This window comes from Canis lupus, chromosome 17 (genome assembly GCF_003254725.2).
Source record: "Canis lupus dingo isolate Sandy chromosome 17, ASM325472v2, whole genome shotgun sequence".
In the NCBI taxonomy this organism is placed as follows: domain Eukaryota; kingdom Metazoa; phylum Chordata; class Mammalia; order Carnivora; family Canidae; genus Canis; species Canis lupus.
Window position 1 is genome coordinate 63,014,704 of NC_064259.1, and position 20,521 is coordinate 63,035,224.

The 20,521-nt window shown below is 42.1% G+C and overlaps 1 pseudogene; it reads right to left on the reverse strand.

Annotated features, from left to right (window-relative positions):
• Positions 1-6,805: 6,805 nt before the first annotated feature.
• On the reverse strand, positions 6,806-16,723 carry LOC112664949 (dnaJ homolog subfamily A member 1-like; annotated as a pseudogene).
• Positions 16,724-20,521: the final 3,798 nt, after the last annotated feature.

Consider the following 20,521-nt stretch of genomic DNA (forward strand, 5'->3'; position numbering starts at 1 on the left):
TTACTTATTCAACCTTCTTATCAGTTATGGATCTATTCAGATTTTCTGTTTCTTCCTGATTCAGTCTGTGTAGGATGTATGTTTCTAAGCATTTATCCATTGTTTATACATTATCCAATTTCTTAGTGTATAATTGTTCATGGTTGTCTCTTCTGAACCCTTGCGTTTCTGTGGTATTCCCTGTAATGTGTCCTTTTTTATTTTTATTTTAGTCTTTTTCTTTTTCCATTACTCTAGCTAAAGATTGGTCAACTTTATCTTTTAAAAAATCAGCTCTAAGTTTTGCTGATCTTTTCTGTTGTGTTTGTAATGACTATTCCATTTATTTCTGCTAACCTTGGGCTTAGTTTATTCTTTTTCTTCTAGGTCTTTCAGGTATAAAGTTAGGTTGTTTATTTGAAATCTTTCTTTTTTTCTTAATGTAGGCAATTATTATGATAAGCTTTGCTCTTCGAACTGCTTTTGCTGCATCCCATATTGGTATGTTGTGTTTCTTTCTTTCTTTTTTAAAAAAAATATTTTATTTATTTATTCATGAGAGACACAGAGAGACTGAGGGGCAGAGACACAGGCAGAGGGAGTAGCAGTCCCCATGCAGAAAGCCTGATGCAGGACTCCATCCTGGGTCTCCAGGATCAGGCCCTGGGCTGAAAGCAGCGCTAAACCGCTGAGCCACCCAGGGATCCCCAGGTATGTTGTGTTTCAGCTTTCTTTTGTCTCATGATATTTTTTGATTTCCCTTTTGATTTCTTCTCTGATCCATTGATTCATCAGGAGTATATTGTTTAATTTCCACATATCTGTGAATTTTCCAGTTAGATTGTAGAGAGTTGATATAATTTTGTCCTTAAATGTTTGGTACAATTCACCAGTGAACGCAACAGAGCCTGGTACTTTCTGTATTGGAGGGTTATAAATTATTGATTCAATTTCTTTAATAAACAAAGGCCATTTAGATCATCTATTTTTTGAGTGTGAGTTTTGGCAGATTGTGTCTTTCAAGGAATTGGTTCATTTCATCCAGGCTATCAAATTTGTGGGCATAGAGTTGTGGGGTTTTTTTGTTTGTTTTGGGTTTTCTTTTCTTTTCTTTTTCTTTTTTTGTATTTTTGCATCTACACTTATGTTTATTTTTAATTTTTTAAGTTTTTATTTAAATTCAAATTGGTTAACATACAGTGTAATATTAGTTTCAGATGTAGAATTTAGTGATTCATCACTTATATACAACACCCAGTGCTCATCACAAGTACCCTTCTTAATACCCATCACGCATTTAACCCATCCCCCACCCTCACCTCCCCTCTGGTAGCCATCAGTTTGTTCTTTATAGTTGAGAGTCTGTTTCTTGGTTTGCCTCTCCTTTCCCCTGCACCATGTTCATTTGTTTTGTTTCTTAAATTTTACATATGAGTGAAATCATATGGCATTTGTCTTTCTCTGACTGACTTAATTTGCTTGGCATTATACTCTAGCTCCATCCATGTTGTGGCAAATAGCAAGATTTCATTCTTTTTTATGGCTGAATAATAATCCGTTATATATATGTGTGTATATATATGTGTGTGTGTATATAATGCTACTATAAAATAAGGGTGCATGTATCCCTTTGAGTTAGTGTTTTTGTATTTTGGGGGTAAATACTCTATAGTGTGATTGCTGGGTCCTAGGGCAGTCCTATTTTTAACTTTTTGAGGAACTTCCATACTGTTTTCCATAGTGGCTGCCTGAGTTTGCATTCCCACCAACAATGCATGAGTGTTCCTATTCCTCAACATCCTTACCAACATCTGTTGTTTCTTGTGTTGTTGATCTTACCCATTCTGACAGGTGATATCTCTTGTGGTTTTGACTTCCATTGCCCTGATGGCAAATGATGATGAACATCTTTTGATGTATCTATTAGCCATCTGGAATTCTTTGGAGAAATGTCTTGTTCATGTCTTCTGCCAATTTTTTAATTGTATTATTTGTTTTTTGGGAGTTGAGTTTTATAAGTTCTTTATAAATTTTGGATACTAATCCTTTATTGGATATGTCATTTGCAAATATCTTCTCCTATTCAGTAGGTTGCCTTTTAGTTTTGTTGATTATTTCCCTCACTGTGCAAAGCTTTTTATTTTGATGTAGTTCCAATAGTTTTTTATTTTGTTTCCTCCACCTCAGGAAACATATCAAGCTCATTACATATGAGCTTGAGAAGAATGTATATTCTGCTGTTGTTTGATGAGGTGGTCAATAGATGTCAATCATAACCAGTTGATTGATAGTGCTGTTGAATTCAACTATGTCTTTACTGATTTTCTGCTTTCTGGATCTATTTCTGATAGTCTAGAGTTGAAATTTCCAACTGTGGTAGCAGATTCACCTATTTTTCCTTGCAGATCTATCAATTTTTCCCTCATGTAGTTTGATGCTGTGTTGTTAGGCACATACATATTAAGGATTTCTAAGTCATCTTGAAAAATTGACCCCTTGTTGTTATGTAATTATTCTATATGTTGGCAAATTGAACACCAATAAAAAATAAATTTATAAAAAAATAATGCCTCTTTTTCCTTATTTTGATGTCTGCTTTGAAATCAATGCAGCAACTTCTGCTTTTTAGAATTAGCATTGGCACGATACAGCTTTATCTATTTACTTTTAATCTATGTGTTTTTATATTTAAAATGGATTTCATGTAGACAACATACAGATGGGTCTTCTTTTTTAATCCATTCTGACAATCTTTTGTCTTTTATTTATTTTTTCTTTTATTTATTTATTTGAGAGAGAGAGAGAGAGAGAGTGCATGCATGTGTGAGTGGCAGGGGTAGGGTGCAAAAGGAGAGAGAGAAGGAGAAGTAGACTCCCTGCTGAGCAGGGAGTCCGATGCAGGGCTTGATCCCAGGACTGTGAGATCCTGAGCTGAAGGCAGACACTTAACCAACTAAACCACTCAGGTGCCCCACAATCTTTCTCTTTTAATTCATGTATTTAGACCATTGACATTTAAAGTGACTATTGCTATAATTGGATTGCTGTCTACCATATTTGTTTCTGTGTTCTATTTGTTGCCTTTGTTCTTTGTTCCTATTTTTTTGTTTGCTACTATTTTTCTGCCTTTTGTGGCTTTACTTGAACATTTTATATGATTTCATTTTCTGTCCTTTCTTAACATATCAATTATACTTCATTTTTTAATGGTCACCTTAGGGTTTGCAATATACATTTATAACAAATCTAGGTGCACTTGCAAATAACACTATATGGTTTCACTGGTAGTATGAGTATCTTATAATAACAAAATAATCCTAATTCCTCCCTCCTGTCTTTTGTATCATTGTGTCATTCATTTCACTTATATTTAAACATACATAAGCATATGTATATACTTGAGCATACATACTCAAATACATTATTGCTATTATTATTTTGAACAAGCCTGTCTGTTCAATCAGTTAAGCATAAGAATAATAAATTTCTGTTTTACTTTCACCTATTTTTTTCTGATATTTTTCTTTTCTTTATGTGGATGTGAGTTTCTGACCTATATCATTTCACATCTCTGAAGAATTTCTTTTATAATTTTCTGGCAGCAAATTCTTTCCATTTTTGTTTATCTGAGAAAGTCTTTATTTCTCCTTCATTTTTGAAGGATAATTTCACAGGGTATAGAATTCTGTGTTGGTAGGTTTTTTTTTTTCTCTCAGTGCTTTAAATATTTCACTCATTTTCTTCTTGCTTGAATTGTTTCTTTCCTTCCTTCTTTCTTTTTTTTTCTTTTTTGCTTGAATTGTTTCTGAAGAAAAGTCAAATGTAATTTTTATCTTTGCTCCTCTATCAGTGAGGTGGTTTTTCCCTCTGGCTTCTTACAAGATGTTTTCTGTATTGTTGATTTTCTGCAATTGGAATATTATATACCTAGGTGCTTACATTCCCTACCTACTACTTTATCTGTTAGAGCCTTTAATCATATTAATATTATTAATATGATTAATTAATATTAATCATAATTGTTTTAAGTTCTCTGCCAACATCTCTACCATGCCTGAGTCTGTTTTTGATGAATCTTTGTCTCTTCAAACTGTGTTTTTTATCCTTTTATTTATATTTTAAAGATTTATTTATTCATTTTTTATTTTTATTTATTTATTTGAGAAAAAAAGAGTGAGTGGGGGGAGGGGCAGTGGGAGAGGGACAAGGAGACTCCATGCTGAATGTAGAGCCCAATGTGGGGCATGTTCCCACAACCCTGAGATCACAACCCAAGCCAAAATCATGATTGAGACACTTAACTGACTGAGTTACCCAGGCACCCCTTATTATCTATTAGAGAAAGAGAGAGAGTGCATGCACCCTTGAGTTGGGGGAGGGGCAGAGGAAGAGGAAGAGAATGTTCAAGCAGGCTTCCCATTGAGCACAGAGCCCAATGCAGGGCTTGATCTCATGACCCATGAGATCATAATCTGAGCCAAAATCAAAAGTCAGATACTTAACTGACTGATCCACTCCTGTTTTTTAGCCCTTTTATTATGTTGTGATTTTTTTCCTTAATAGCTGGACTTGAGGTAATGGGAACTTCAGTAAATAAGCCCGTGATGGTCCTGTGACTAGTTTGTAGTCTTTTAATGAACATTTGCCTCTGGACTGTGAACTTTACGAGTGTTTCTCCTAGTTTCTCCCCTCTGCTTAGTTGGGAAATGATAGAGTGGGCTGAAATGGGAAATTTCCCTTCTTCCACATGAAAGAGTAGAGTGGGCTAGAATTATTTTCTTTTCACCAATTTGGTTAGGCTCTGAAAAACTACAGATAGTTTTGGCTCTGGTTAAATAGTTTCTCCCTAGGGAAGGCTTTGTTAAGATCAAAATGCTCTGGTGTATTTCCAAATGATTACTTGCCCATTCTCCCTGCTGGAAGCATGAGGGGACCCTTCTCTAATATTCACTCTGAGAATCAGGTCATGTTCCTGAAGGTAAACTCACAAAAGGGGTGGGGGTCCTCCATCACTGGTTTCTCCTGGAGTTTTTAATTTTCAGACTTGTCATACTGACGGCTGCTGGCAACTTGCCATGCTGACACTGGCTGGCAACTTGCCAATTACAGTTTAAGCTTACCTACTTTGTTTTCCTGGCACTGTTTCCTGCAGAGGTTTCTGCTCCAGTAAGTTGTGATTCTCTAAATTCACCTGTTTTCTCCAATTTCGGGGGCAGTGGTTTGCCCTGTGATCTCACTTCTCTGAGGGATTTAGGGAGATTTGTTGATTTTTCCATCTGTTCAACTTTTTACTTGTTAGGACCAAGTGACAACTTCCAGGCTTCTTATGCCAGACCAGAAATCAGAAGTCTTGAGTTTCTTTTCATATTGATTTATAAAAGTTTCTTTATGTGTTATGGAAAACAAGTCTTTGCCACATATGTGTTGTAAATTTTCCCCTATTCTTTTACTTTTTCCTCTTAAATTTATTTATGAAGACTTGTCATAAAAATATGTTTATGCTTCAAGGTGTTACTTAGGAAGGTGTCCTCCACTCCTATAATTATAAAACCAATCTTCCAATTTTTTTCTAAAATTATATGTTCTTTCATTTAAACCTTTAATACGTTGAAATTCATTTTTGGTATGCAGTATGAGGTAGGAGTCTAACTTAAATTTTCCCCCCAATTCTTCCTAACTCTTCACCCTTGCTTACAGACTTCCCTTATCCTGGAATGTTCTTCCTGTGTTTACATAATTAGCAGAATCTTATTCATCTTTCCAGGTCCTGCTCCATGTACCCTTCCTTTCTTGACCAGCTCAAAATGTTTTGGCCTCTTCTGAAATTCTATCACATTTGTTATTTGACTCATTGATTTATCACTTATAATTTGCAGTCTGACATTTTAACTTTCATTTATATTTACTTTTTTTGAAATATGCTTCATATGTAATGCACTCTACCTGCCAGATGATATGACTCCTAAAGATCCTTTAGTCTACTGGGAGAAAGAAACACTAGGCCTTTGGAGATGGATAGGATTTGGGGCATTGGGATGGCTCAACTGATGCTTCAAGTTCTTTGGGGCATTGGGATGGCTCAACTGATGCTTCAGTTGGCTGAGTGTCTGACTTCAGCTGATCATGATCTTGGAGTCTTGGGATTGAGCCCCACATTGGGTTCCCCATTCAGTGGGAAGTAAGTTTTTCCCTCTCCCTCTGCCCCTCCTCCTGCTCATGCTCTCTCCTTCTTTCTCAAATAAATAAATAAAATCTTTAAAAAAAAGAATATAAATTCTTTGAGGACAAAGGAACTTATTATTCTTATATCTCTCTCTTGAAGCCACTTGAGCCCCTCACTCACACATGGTAGAAAATCTTTGCTACAGATTACATTGGAAACTGAGTCCTTTACTAGGCCTTCTTTAGTGTCTCTTTCTCAGAATGAGCTGGTGATCCCAAGGCTGATTTTCTCTACTTGGATTCTAGATTCCCAACCTCCCTCCAACAGTTACTCCCAGCTCCAGAGCCTGTTACTATCTTTTGGACCTCACATATACAGAGTTGGGTTACTCCTCTTCCTCAGTTCTTAACACATGACCACCATCAAACTGTGTAAAGGCTCTCTCTTATCTGTTTCTTTCCCCCCTCTACTCCATTCCCCACTCCTATTCCCTTCCCCTGTTTTATAGGCATTGCTCTAATGTGGCTGAAATATGCCCTTGGATATATACATATCTTTATGTGTTGTTCAGGTATGTATTCCTTGTTTTTAATTTTTATGGGTTGTACTGTGATATAGACCTTATATGAGTCAGGTTTGCAGAAGTAACAAACAACTAAAATCTTGGTGGCTTATGACAGCATTTATTTCTTGCTCACATTACATGATAGTGATGGTGGGTTGGAGGTTGAAGTTCTCCACCTCCATATTCTCACTTTAGGATCCAGGTTAAAAGATTAAAAAAAAAAAAAAAAAAAAAAGATCAGAGCTTTTTGATGGACATGCTATTCTCTTGAAAAGAAAATAGCAAAAGAATTGGAAGACATTGTGATGCTTCTTAAAACTTCAGTTTAGCCTTGGCATTTGCCCCCACCAGTCATATCTAATCCAACCATGGGATGAGGAAGTATACCTGTTGGGAACAATGACATTGCAAGTTTCATCCAATAGGTGGGATGTATAGTCCTGTGAAGAACAATAATACAACAAATCTTAGACCTCTTTGGTTTTTATTTTTTCCCATACTATTATGTTAAAAATATCTATTCTTGTTGCTGTGTAGATATGTGTAGTTCAGTGCTTCTAAGCATTGCACTGTATTCCATAATGAATATTTGTCATATTTTACTTATCTGTTCTCTCAATGATAGACCTCAAAGTACCTTGAACCCATGCTATCAAAATGACTGCCTTCCCAAACATCTTCATACCTGACCTTTAAGTGTGCATATTTATCTAGGATTGCTGGGTTTCAGGATGCTTAATTTTCACTATAGCTATGTACTGTAACTTCCACAGCTTATGCTTTCGAAGCGGTGAATGAGAATTCCCATTTTCTCTTGTTCTTGACAATAGGTGATATTTTTCAATTTTTTGATATTATCTTATAAAGTTGCATTTCATTTTAGTGTTGTGGGGTTTTTTTTTTTGTTGTTGTTGTTGTTGTTTTTTAAAGTAGACTCCACATGCAGCATGGAGCCCAACACAGGGCTTGAACTCACGACCCTGAGATCAAGACCTAAGCTGAGACCAAGAGTCAGATGCTCAACCTACAAAGCTACCCAGGTGCCCCTCATTGTAGTTTTAATGTGCGTATATTTTATCAGCAAATTTGTACATAATTAGTCTGTGAACTGCCCATTTTTCTATTAGGCTTTTTGTGTATTTTAATATCTCCATGACAATTTTTATTTATTTATTTATTTATTTATTTATTTATTTATTTATTTATTTATTTTAAAGATTTTATTTATTCATGAGAGAGAGAGAGAGAGAGAGAGGCAGAGACACAGGCAGAGGGAGAAGCAGGCTCCCTGCAGGGAGCCCGACATGGGACTCGATCCCAGGTCTCCATCCGGGGTCTCCAGGATCACACCCTGGGCTGGAGGCAGATGCCAAACCGCTGAGCCACCCGGGCTGCCCCTCCATGACATTTTTAGATGTTGCATTTATCTCCTCTGAGTGTAACTGTCTGTTAATTTTATCTATTGTATTCTTAATTGAACAGAAATCCTTAATTTTGATGTAGGTCATGGTTTTTGTTTTTTGGGTTTTTGTTTTTTGGGTTTTTTGGAGCTTTTATATTTGAGTTTATTCTTCATTTAACTTTTAAAACACTACTATAGTTGAATATTAAAACAAAAACAATAGCAAGTAGTGAGCTATGATTATAGTCATTCATTCATTCACTACTGCATATAAAATGCCAGCAGCAGTGTTATTCACTGGTCCCATTAAGAGATCTGACACTGAACACCACCCCTAGGATGATGTTCATCATTCTCATATCCTTCCCCATTGTAATGGCGCCATCTTTCCTGATTGGGATCAAAGTCCACCAGTTCTACCTGGTCCATTTCATCAGTCTCTTCTACTTCCTTCCTCTCAGGTAGGAGTTTTTCCAGCAAAGAAAGTTTATCAGGAGAGAGAAAGCCATTCTCGGGGAAGTTTACCTTAAATTCGATGATTAGGCGACCCTTCTCATGTGGTCTACGATAAACTGGCATGCCTTCATTTAGCACACACTTGATATCCCCATGCTTGACAATCTGACCTGGATGAGAGGTGATGACAATGGTTCAGTTGTCAAGAGTAGATACTGGCTTTTGAAAGCCACACAGGGCTTCAACCAGCTGTATATCCATATACATGAAAAGATCTTCTCCTTGTTGAGTAAAAACAGCATGGTCCTTCTGATCTAAAACGATGATGATATCTCCTGGTTCTAGTCCTGGTTCTGGGTCTCCCTCACCATTAAGTCTGAACTTAACCCATTTTTACCTCGTGGTTTTATACTTCTTAGGTTTTACTTGAGAAGTCTTCATTATCCAAGGATCACAAAAGTATTTTCTTACATTTTCTTCAGATAGCATTATAGTTTAATGTTATACTTCAGTTTTAATTCCATTTAGATTGGATTTTATACATGGTTCAAGGTCTTTTATTTTTGTCCATATCATGAATCATACTGTGTCTGTCCCTTAGCCAGGTACTCCTGGTCTGTAAGTAAACTCTATGTTTTTAAAAACTTTTTTTCAAAGCTAATCTCTTTGTCCTTCCTTAACCACTAAACTTCATGAAAACACAGTCTTCACTCTCCATTAAGGAGAATTCCATACTTAATTGTTGTAATTTCTGTTTATTTCTCAATGTGCCATAATCTGGTTTTGGTATCCAAAAGTATATTTGGAATTGTTCTCAGCATCATCACAAAACACCTCTCTAATTGCTGGGGTTTATGGCCTATTTTCACAATTTGCCTTGATTGACCTTTCCATAGTTTATTATACTGCTGAAGCCAGCCTCATACTTCTTCAAAAGCTCCTCCTCCTTTGCCTTGAGAGCCTTTGAGACCTTGTTTCCACTTGGTTTCTCTCTCTTTTGCTCTCGCTCTCTCTCCATCTCCCCCCCTTTTACCTGTCTTCTTTTGTACAACATAATTATTTTTTATATCTTCCATGTTATTGCACTTATTGATACATCATTCTTTTTAATTGCTGAGAAGTATTTCATTTTATGGATATACTACAGTTTATGCATTTATTTATTGATAGATATTTGGATAAATTATAATTTTTGGTCACTACACAAAATTCCTATTGTTTTTTTTTTTCTCTGTATAGGCATCTACTTTCATTTCTTTTGTGTTAATATGTTGGGAGTGGGATGACTGCATAGTATGATAGGCAGGTGTATGTTTAACTCCTAAGGAAACTACCAAACTATTTTCCAAAGTAGTTGTACTATTTATGGTCCCACCAGCAGTTCCAGTTGCCCTATAACCTTATCAACACTTACTATGCAGAGTCCCTTTAACTTTAGCCATTCTAATAGGTGTGTAGTGTTATCTCATTGTGGTTTTCATTTGCATCTTCCTAATGACTACTGATGTTGAGCATTTTTTCATTTACTTATTTGCCTCTTGTATATTTTCTTTTTTGAAGTTTCTAGTCAAATATTTTCCACACTTTTTGTTGGGTTGCTTGTTTTCTTACTTTTGGGTTTTGAGAATTCTTTGTATATTTTGGGTATAAGCCCTTTGTTAGACATGTGACTTGAAAATCCATTTTCTAGTCAATGACTTATATTTCCATACTCTCTCTCTCTCTCTTTTTTAAAGATTTATTTATGAGAGACACACAGAGAGAAAGAGGCAGAGATACAGGCAGAGGGAGAAGCAGGCTCCATGCAGGGAGCCCAACGGGGACTCAATCCTTGGTCTCCAGGATCACGCCCTGGGCTGAAGGCGGCGCTAAACCGCTGAGCCACCAGGGCTGCCCTATGTTCCTTTATTAAACTGTAAATCCTACTAGGCCTAAGTCCATGTCTTCTTGTTCAGCACTGTATTCCAAGCCACTTACATTAGTGCTCAATAAACAAATGAATAAATTTTTACAGAAGAAAAGTTCCTCCTTACAGGCTTTTGCTTCCGAAAGTCTTGAGAAAAAAGATAATATAACTTGTATCCATGGATTCTAAATACTGACTAGTAATAATGACAAGAGAAAATTAAAGAAATATCAGAATAGGATCACATTCACGATTAAATAATTGAAAAAAATTTTAACCATGCTATCAACTAAGTCAATTATCACTCACCATCATATTTTGCTAAACCACTGAGCCACCTGGGCTGTCCTCTTTCCATTCTCTTAAGAGTCTTTTAAAGAGCAGAAGCTTTTTCATTTTGATAAAGTTCAATTTATCAGTTTGTTCTGTACGGATAGTGCTTTTGGCATCATATAAGAAATCTTAGCCTAACCAAAGGTCACAAAGACATTGTCTTTTGTTTTCTTCTAGATGTTTTGTAGTTTTAGGTTTGACATTTAGGTGTTCAATATATATCTTGAGCTCATTTTTGTATATGGTGTGAAGTATGGGTCAAAGTTTGGTTTTTGCATACAGATATCCAATTTTCCAGCACCATTTGTTGAAAAGACTATCTTGGCTTCACTGAATTGCTTTTACACATTTGTAAGAAAAAAAAAATCACTTGATTGCATATTTGAGGATCTATTTTTTAGACTGTCTTCTGTTCCACTGATCTGTTTATTTTCATGCCAGTACCACACTGTCTTAATTACTGTGGCTTTATAAGAAGTCTCTAAATCAGGTAGTGACATTTTCCACTTTTGCTCTTATTATTCAAAGTTGTTTTGACTATGTAAACTCTTCATATTAAAAAAAAAGTTAGAATGATCTACTTGTACAAAAAAGGCTATTGAGATTTTGATTGGGATTGCATTGTGAATCTGTCGAGCATTTTGGGGAGAATTAACACTTTAGCAATATTGTCTTCTGATTGATGAACACAGTATATCTCTCCATTTATTAGGTCTTCTTCAGATTCTCTCAGCAATGTTTTGTAGTTCTCAGAGTACAAATCTTGCACATGTTTTGTTGAATTTATCCTTAAATATTTTAACATTTTGATGCTATTTTAAGTGGTATTGCTTATTAATTTCTATTTCCATTGCTAGTATAAAGAATATCTTCTGTTCTGTAACCATGCTAAACTCACTTATTAGTTCTAGTATCATTTTCTTTTTTAAAAAAATATAATCCATTAGGGGTGCCTGGCTGGCTCAGTTGGTAGAACATGTGATTCCTGGTCTTGGGGATGTAAGTTTAGGCCCCATAATGGGTGTACAGATTACTTAAAATTGAAAAAAAAGAATGAATAGAATCTATTAGATTTTATACTTAGAACATTAGGTTTACAAATACAGGATGTTTTACAATTCCCTTTCCAATCTGGATATCTTTTGTTCCTTTTTCTTGTTTTATTGTACTGGCTAGTATCTCCAATTTAATGTTCATAGAACATGGGTATTACTACCTTATTCCTAATTTAGGGGAAAGCATTTACTCTTTCAGTTAAATTTTATGTAAGCTGTAGATTTCTCCCTGACGTCCACTATCAGGTTGAGGAAGTTCCTTCTATTCCTGGTTTATTTTTTTTTTAATTTTTAAAATTTATTTATGATAGTCACAGAGAGAGAGAGAGAGAGAGGCAGAGACACAGGCAGAGGGAGAAGCAGGCTCCATGCACCGGGAGCCCAATGTGGGATTCGATCCCGGGTCTCCAGGATCGTGCCCTGGGCCAAAGGCAGGCGCCAAACCACTGCGCCACCCAGGGATCCCGTATTCCTGGTTTAATGAGTGTTTTTTTTGTTGTTGTTGTTGCTTGTTTGTTTGTTTTACCTGAAATGGACGTTGGATTTTGTCAAATGCTTTTCCTGAATCTTTTTTTTTTTTCACTCAAAAATTCTGAATTTATTATTTTTTTCAAAACAAACACTGGGACATGATTATAAGAACCCAATGGCATTAGACATTGTATTCTATGGATAATTACAATAGCCACATTCCAAAATATTCTTTTCCTTGAGAGTGAACTTCATGAAAGTTACTCTTCCAGAAAACATAGTATGGTAATATAGGCCTCATGAGCCTTTGAAATTTTTAAGTAATCTTCAGTGATGTTGGTGAGAAATTCTTTCATTGTGGAATTAATTCTCCAGTCTCCAGAATTTTATCACCTGGAAATATGGAAATGATCATATAGTTTTCCTTTTGAATTGTTAATATGGTACATTACATTGATGGGTTTTCTGTGTGTTTTTTTTTAAAGGTTTTATTTATTTATTCATGAGAGACACACAGAGAGAGGCAGAGACATAGGCAGAGGGAGAAGCAGGCTCCCTGGGGGGAGCCTGATGGGGGACTCGATCCCAGGACTCTGAGATCACAACCTGAGCCAAAGGCAGACATTCAACCACTGAGCCACTCAGATGCCCCTACGTTGATTGGCTGTCAAATATTAAAGCAATTTTTCATTCCTGAGATAACTCCAGTTGATCATTATGTATTTTTATATATTATTAGATTTGGTTTCTTATAATTTTTTAAAAGATTTTTGCATCTTTGTTCATGAGGGATATTGGTTTATAGCTTTCTTTTCTTGTCATGTTCCTTCTTGGTCTTATAGAATTAGTTGGGTAGTGTTTCAACCTCTTCAATAGTCTGGAAGGGTTTTTGTAGAATTCATTTTCTTTTTCTTTAAATGTTTGTAAGATTCACCAATAAAACCACGTAGGCTTAATAGTTTCCTTGGTGGGAAGTCAATTTCTTTGGTTTGCCATCTGAGTGTTTTCTCTTTTATTTCTGATCATTCTGGCTCTTATCAATTATATTGATCTTAAAGAGCCAGCTTTGGGTTTCTTTTTTTTTTTTAAGATTTTATTTATTTATTCATGGGAGACACACAGAGAGAGGCAGAGACACAGGCAGAGGGAGAAGCAGGCTCCCTGTGGGGAACCTGATACAGGACTCGATCCCAGGACCCTAGGGTCATGACCTGAGCCAACAGCAGATGCTCAACCACTGAGCCATCCAGGTGCTCTACCAGCTTTGGGTTTCATTGATATTTCTCTGTTGTTTTTATTTTCCATTTCACTAATTTCTGCTGTGATTTTTATACTTTCCTTTCTTGTGCTTACTTTTTCTATTTTATTTTATTAAAAAAATTATTTATTTATTTTAGAGAGAGTGTGTGGGAGTGCACAAGTTGGTGGTGGTGGGCAGAGGGATATGGGGAGACAAATCCTCAAACAGACTCCTTGCTGAGCATGGAGCCTGCCAAAGGGCTCAATCCCAGGACCTTGATCATGACCTGAGCCAAAGGTAGACACAACCAAATGAGTCACCCAGGTGACCCCCACAATGAATTTTTAAAGACATTTAAAGAATAAGAAAAATAATCTTTTATATTTACCCACATAGGTACTATTTTTCGTGTTTTTCATTCCTTTGTATAGATACAGATTTTTTTTTTTTTTTTTTTGCCTTACGCACTCTTTATTATTTCTTATACTACAAGTCTGACAGTGTTGAACTCTTTTGGCTTGTGTGTGTCCAAGAAGTCTTTATTTTGCCTTCACTTTTGAAAGGTATTGTCACTAGGGATAGAATTCTAGGTTGACAGTTTTTTCCTCAGTACTCTAAAGCTGTTGGTCCACTGTCTTTAGGCTTAGATTGTTACTATTGAGAAGTCTGCTGTTATTTTTATTCATGTTCATCTACATATAATATGGGTTTTCTTTTCTACAGTTATTTTGAAGTTTTTCTCTTTATCACTAGTTTTAAAAAGTTTGATCATGATGTTCCTTGGTGAGCTTTCCTTTATGTTTCTTGTGCTGAAGGCACATTGACATTTTTCTATCTGTGGGCTCATCATTTTCATCAATTTGGAAAAATTTGTCCATTATTTTTTCAAATATTTTCTTTTTTTTTTTTTTAAATTTTTTATTTATAATAGTCACACAGAGAGAGAGAGAGGCAGAGACATAGGCAGAGGGAGAAGCAGGCTCCATGCACCGGGAGCCCGATGTGGGATTCGATCCCGGGTCTCCAGGATCGCGCCCTGGGCCAAAGGCAGGCGCCAAACCCCTGCGCCACCCAGGGATCCCTCAAATATTTTCTTTGAGGCACTCTAATTAAACTCATATTAGGTCACTTGAATTTGTCTTAAAGTTCATTGGTATTTTATTATTGTTGAGAATCTTTTTATGTTCTATGTTTCACTGTGGATGGTTTTTATTGCTGTTTTTCAAGTTTAACAATCATTTATTTTATAATGTATAATCTATTGTTAATACCATGGTTTTCATCTCTAGAAGTTTTACTTGGACTTTTTCTATGTCTTTCTTATCTTTAACAAACTCATTCTTTCTTTTATTTCCTTCAGCATATGGAATGCAGTTGACATAGCTGTTTTAATATCATTGTCTAGGGATCCCTGGGTGGCGCAGCGGTTTGGCGCCTGCCTTTGGCCCAGGGCGTGATCCTGGAGACCCGGGATCGAATTCCACGTTGGGCTCCCGGTGCATGGAGCCTGCTTCTCCCTCTGCCTGTGTCTCTGCCTCTCTCTCTCTGTGTGACTATCATAAATAAATAAAAAATTAAAAAAATATATCATTGTCTAATAATGCTACCATTGTGTCATTTTTGGCTAATTTTCAGTGGATTGATTTGTCTCCTAATCACGTGCCATATTTTTCTGCTTCTTTGCACACCTAGCAATTTTTTACTGATGTTAGATATTCTGAATTTTAACTTTGAGGTGCACATATTTTTGTTTTCCTATACAAATCCTTAAGCTTTGTTCTGGGATATAGTTTTTTGGAAATAGTTTGATCCTTTTGAGTTTTGCTTTAGTATAGTGCTATTGAATCAAGCACTTGAGTCTTCTCTTTTAAATTTTTTTTTTTTTTTTTTTTTTAGGTGGGAGAAGAGCAGCACTTACTCCAGGGTTAATTTTGGCTCACCATAGAAACAAAAACCTTTTGGGTACTCTATCCAGTGTTCTGTGAATTGTGAGATTTGTCATTCTGGCTGCTGAGAACAGAAAACTACTAGTCCCACAAGAGCTCTAAGTAATATTCCATCTAATCCTTTTGGGTGGTTTTCTCGAATGCATATGTTGATTAGTATTCAGTTGAGGATTCTGGGGAGGGGCACTCTGAAGATCTCTAGAGATTTCTCTTATTGCAGCTCTCTTGTCTCCAATACTCTTCCTTCCCAACTCACAGCTTTATCTCAATTTAGGGAGATTGCCAGGCCATGACTCCATTACCCCTAACTGCTGGGACAATCATAGGACCCACTTGGTTGATTTCCCATTTCAGTCCTTTTTTTTTTTTTTGCCTAAAGTCCAATGTCTTGAAAATTATTAAATATATTTTGCTCAGTGTTTAGTTGTTTTAGGGGGGAGAATAAAACCACTCCCTGTTTTTTCCATCTTGGTCGGAAGTAGAACTCTTTATAATTAAAAAAAAATATCCAAACATGTCTTTTGACTCCCTACTTTTTGATTACATCTTCATATTCATGGTGTATTTATAATTGTGTACATTGCATTATTGAATATTTTCCTGACAGAGAAACTTTGTTTTGACTAGACATTGATGAGAAATTAATTGCCCGTTATGATTTTACATATCCAATAACTAGATAAATTTTTTAGAGACCAGCTTCTGACTCCATTCATTTCAAACCTTGTTGCCCTCCATTTCTCATTTGACTTCTAGTGCTAGGTGCTATAGGATATATCAATAGCAATAGAACTGTTGGCACTTCTCCTTCATGTCATGCAAAGTGAGGCAGCATAATGATGAATGGGAGCATTCCTACACCAGGATGGCTGGCAAAGACTCAAGTATCCATGGAAATGACTGCAAATCACATAGGTATATTCTACTCAGAAGTAGTCCCCTTTAGCTGAATTCCAAAAATGATTGTGGCCACCATTCCAAGGTTACCCGACATGGGGGAAAGTATTATGTAGGAGAAGTCAGAATGAAGAGAGACAGCAGTCATAACTGATGGCAGTTAAGATGTCTTACTCTTGCAAATCTTATAAAAACATACGGCCACGTGAACACATTCCTTGGCCTCTTCAGGGTTGGGAAGGGGCCATGTCAGCCGTGGCTCTTGAAGCTTAAACTCCATCAGCTTCATGGTGTAACTGTTTCTGCTCATGATGCCTCAGTTCAGGATCCCAGTGGTTCGCCCAGTGAGAGTCCAGAGTCTTTCCCTGGGCAGACGATCCCCTTTCCTGTTCTTTCCTTCTCCGGATCCGCTTTTCACCACGCCCGCGGGCAACTCCGTGCGTTACAGAGGTCGTCATGGAATGTCCTTCATCCCCTTCTTCATCTGGGGGCATCTCTGCCTACTTGAAGGCGGGGACATGTGTGGCCATTGCTGACTCCACCGGGAATGAGTTGTGTCGCACGGGCTCCTCCTGTTTTTATCACAGAGTCACGGCTCACTGTTCCCGGAGCTGCACCGGACGACCGGCGTGGCGGGCTCGCGCGTGCGCCCTCGAGTGTGAGGTCCTGCCTTTGCTCACTGGGGCCCCCGCCCCCGCCCCCGTCCTGCGAGGAGGCTGCCCTCGTTCTCATCCCTTTCGCTGGTCCGGCTGCGCCTCCCCATTCCGGAGGCGGCTGAGCGCGGGACCGAGGGACGGAGGGACGGAGGGACGGAGGGACGCAGCCCTGCTCGCGCCCGCAGCCCGCACTCGGTCCCCGTCCCTCCCGGACCGCCGCGGCGACCCAAGCGCCAGGGGGCGCCAGCTCCTCGGCTTTCCGGCCCAGCCCCGCGCGGGGCCCCGCGTCCCTTCCCCACGTGCCGCCCGGGGTCGCCGGCCTCACCCCGCCTGCGCCGGGTCCCCGCGGCCGGTCGGGCACAGCTCCGCGTGGTCGCGCCGGATGCGGATGCGCGCCAAGCCCTCCGAGGGAGGGTCCGGGGCTTCACCGTCGGGTGCGGACCCGGGGCCAGCGGAGGCCCCTCGACTCGCCGAGCAGCGCCCCCGGCCCCCGACGACCGCACGGCCCCTGTTCGGAGCCCCTCTGTCGCCCCCGGGGTCCTGCGTCCGCGCGGCGCGCACACCCCGGCAGCACAGGCCGGCTGCGCTGTCCTCCCCGCGGTTCCCTTACACCCGGTGCCCCCGGCCCGCAGATTCCCCCGCCTCGCCCGCCCGGGGGCACCTGCCGCGTCCGCCCCTGCGCGGCCCGGGAGGTCACACCTGCGCCCCTCGTCGTCCCGGCAGTGTCGGGTCCAGCCTGCGCGCGAGGCTCGGCCCGCTGCGGCCTCCCAGTAGGCTCGGGAGTAGGCGGCCGCGTGCCCGGCTCCGGGCCTGCGGGGCCCGCGGCAGCTGCAAACAGCAGCCCGAGAGGTGCGCTTGAGGGTTTCCCAGGCTGACTCGTCCCGCCTCGCGTTTGCAGCCCCCGGGAGGCGGGAGCGGGGGGCGCGTGCGGGGAGCGGAGCTGTGCGGGGGGAGCGAGGCCCGCACGAGGCGGCGTGGAGGGAGCCGGGGGCCGCGCAGCTCCGAGGGGGGCGGGCGGGCGTGAGCCCCGGAGGGCAGCTTCGCGTGCGGCCCGGGGCGCTCCCCGGGGCGGGGGAAGGAAACCCCTGGGGAGGAGGAGGGGCCTGTTCGCGGCGCCCCGCCCCGCCCCCCGCAGGACACCCGTGGAAGGCTCCGCTTTGGGTCGGGCGGGAGCCCCGGGCCCGGGGGCAGCGGGAGCGGGCGGTGCAGCGGCGGGCGGCGGGCGGCCCGGACCGGCAGCTCTGCCTTCTCCCGCTGCCTCCCCCGGCTGGGAAGCCGCGTCGCGGGCCGGAGGACGGGCTCCCGCGGCTGCGGCGGGGCGGGGGCGGAGGATCGGCTTGGACCACGGGCGGCGCGGGGACCCGGGTCGGAGCCCGGACCTCGGGGAGAGGAGGGGCGGGGGCGGCGGGGGCGGTGCAGGCCGCGGAGCAGGCGCCACCCCCCACCCCCACCCCGCACCCCGCTGACCCGCGGGGGGCGGAGCTGCCGCCCGGGCCCTCCAGGCTCCCGCCAGCCGGGACTCGGGGGCTCGGCGCGTGCGGGCGACTCGCCCTTCCGCTCGCGCTTCCCCAGAGCGTGGAGCCTGCGCGTGGGGATCGCGCCTCGCAGGGACGGACGAGCTAACACGCGGGCGCCCGCGGCCGTCGGCGTCGCTGCTCCCGGGGCCTGCGGCAGAGGCGGGAGCGGGCGGCGGCCCCCGGCGGTGCCCCCGAGTCTCGCGGCCGCGGCGCGCGCGTCTCCCGGGCCCAGGGGCGGCGTTAGAGGAGCCGCGGAAGGTTCCCTGGCGCCAAGCCAAACGGGAGGGGGCCTGCGCTCCTCCTGCACCGGCCGGGACCAGAGGGGCAGGGGAGCCGGAGACGGAGCCCGGGAAGCGAGCGGCTTAGCGAGGGGTGCCTCGGCGGCACAGGAAGGGACGGAGGGAGGTGAAAGGCAGGGAAGGCCGAGCTGGCCTCAGCCCCACAGGGGTTTGGAAGCAGGTAATGACCCTTCAGGGTCCTCTTGATCTGGGACAGGCCAGGTCTTTTTCTAAGATTTCATTCATTCATTCATTCATTCATGAGAGAGAGAGGGAGGAATGCGGTGGGGGGAGGTGAGGGGCAAGAGAGGGAGAAGCAGACTCCCCACTGAGCAGGGAGCCCACTGTGGGGTTGTGTCCTGGGACCCTGAAGCAGACGTGCCCTGCAGGTGCCCCCCTGAGCAGGGGACCCGGCCCACCACACAGGGCCTCCATCCCAGGACCCTGATATCATGACCTGAGTCGAAGGCAGACGCTTACCTGACACATCCCTCCAGGCGCCCCTAAACCCTCCATCTCTGAAGGGACTTGGGTATCCCACGTCAGTCTGCTGTACTCTTGTCAAATTAAGTGGGTGCCTGGGTCCCCAGGGAGCAGGCCAACCTTGTTGCCACGCCTCCCAGTAATTTCTCCAAGGTCACCATTCACGGTGGCACCAGGAGAGAGCCCTGTGCTCGCCCGGCCTAATGGCAGCACAAGAGCAGCTGTGTTCACAGGCCTCTGAGCAGGAAGTCACTCGCAGGTGTCCCAGGATGATTCATGTGACTCCCTTCGAAGCTCGATCTTCCTTTCTCTCTTGCTGGTGGAGATTGTGGGGGTAGGAGGGGACACTTAGGAGGAATGTAGCATTTTTGCCAGAAGGTCCTTTCTCTATTTGCCTTTCCCGAGGTCTTCCCTACAAGTTCCTGGGGAATACGTTGCGGAGGGCTGGGCCCTGCGAGCTCCTTCCACCAGCTCGGAGCCCTGCAGAAAGCGCAGCGCACCGTGTCTGGTCGGTCTCCCTGAAACTGCATGCCCTCCTGGGGACTCACGTGCCCTGCCCGCGTCCTAGGACTAAGGAAGCCAACGACACATAGTGCAAACGCTTTCTACCAGGTCGAGACTGCTTTGGAAAGAGGAGGAGACTTTCGCCCCTTTTCTAGTTAACAGGCTCCTGCCCACAAAGAACTCTCTTGCTACCACAGTGCTCTTGCCAGGGTCACCTTCACTAACCGCACGTGGCATCTAAACCCTAATTCCGTTGGTTACTTGCCTCTGTTGAGATTTTGTGGGTCAATGTTCTGCTCCTCCCAACTAGAATGTGGGCATCTTGAGGGCAGGGAACAGTTACACTGGTTTTCCATAATTGCTACCTTGGTTTCTGGCTCATCTTATTTTTTATTTTATTTTAATTTTTTTTTTTTTTATGATAGTCACAGAGAGAGAGAGAGAGAGGCAGAGACACAGGCAGAGGGAGAAGCAGGCTCCATGCACCAGGAGCCCGACGTGGGATTCGATCCTGGGTCTCCAGGATTGTGCCCTGGGCCAGGCAGGCGCTAAACCGCTGCGCCACCCAGGGATCCCTCTGGCTCATCTTAAACTTAGGAAACATCTGGCTGCTTGAGGGGAATCACAAGATGTTACTTTTTTGGTGGGGGGAAGGGACAGTGGGAGGGGT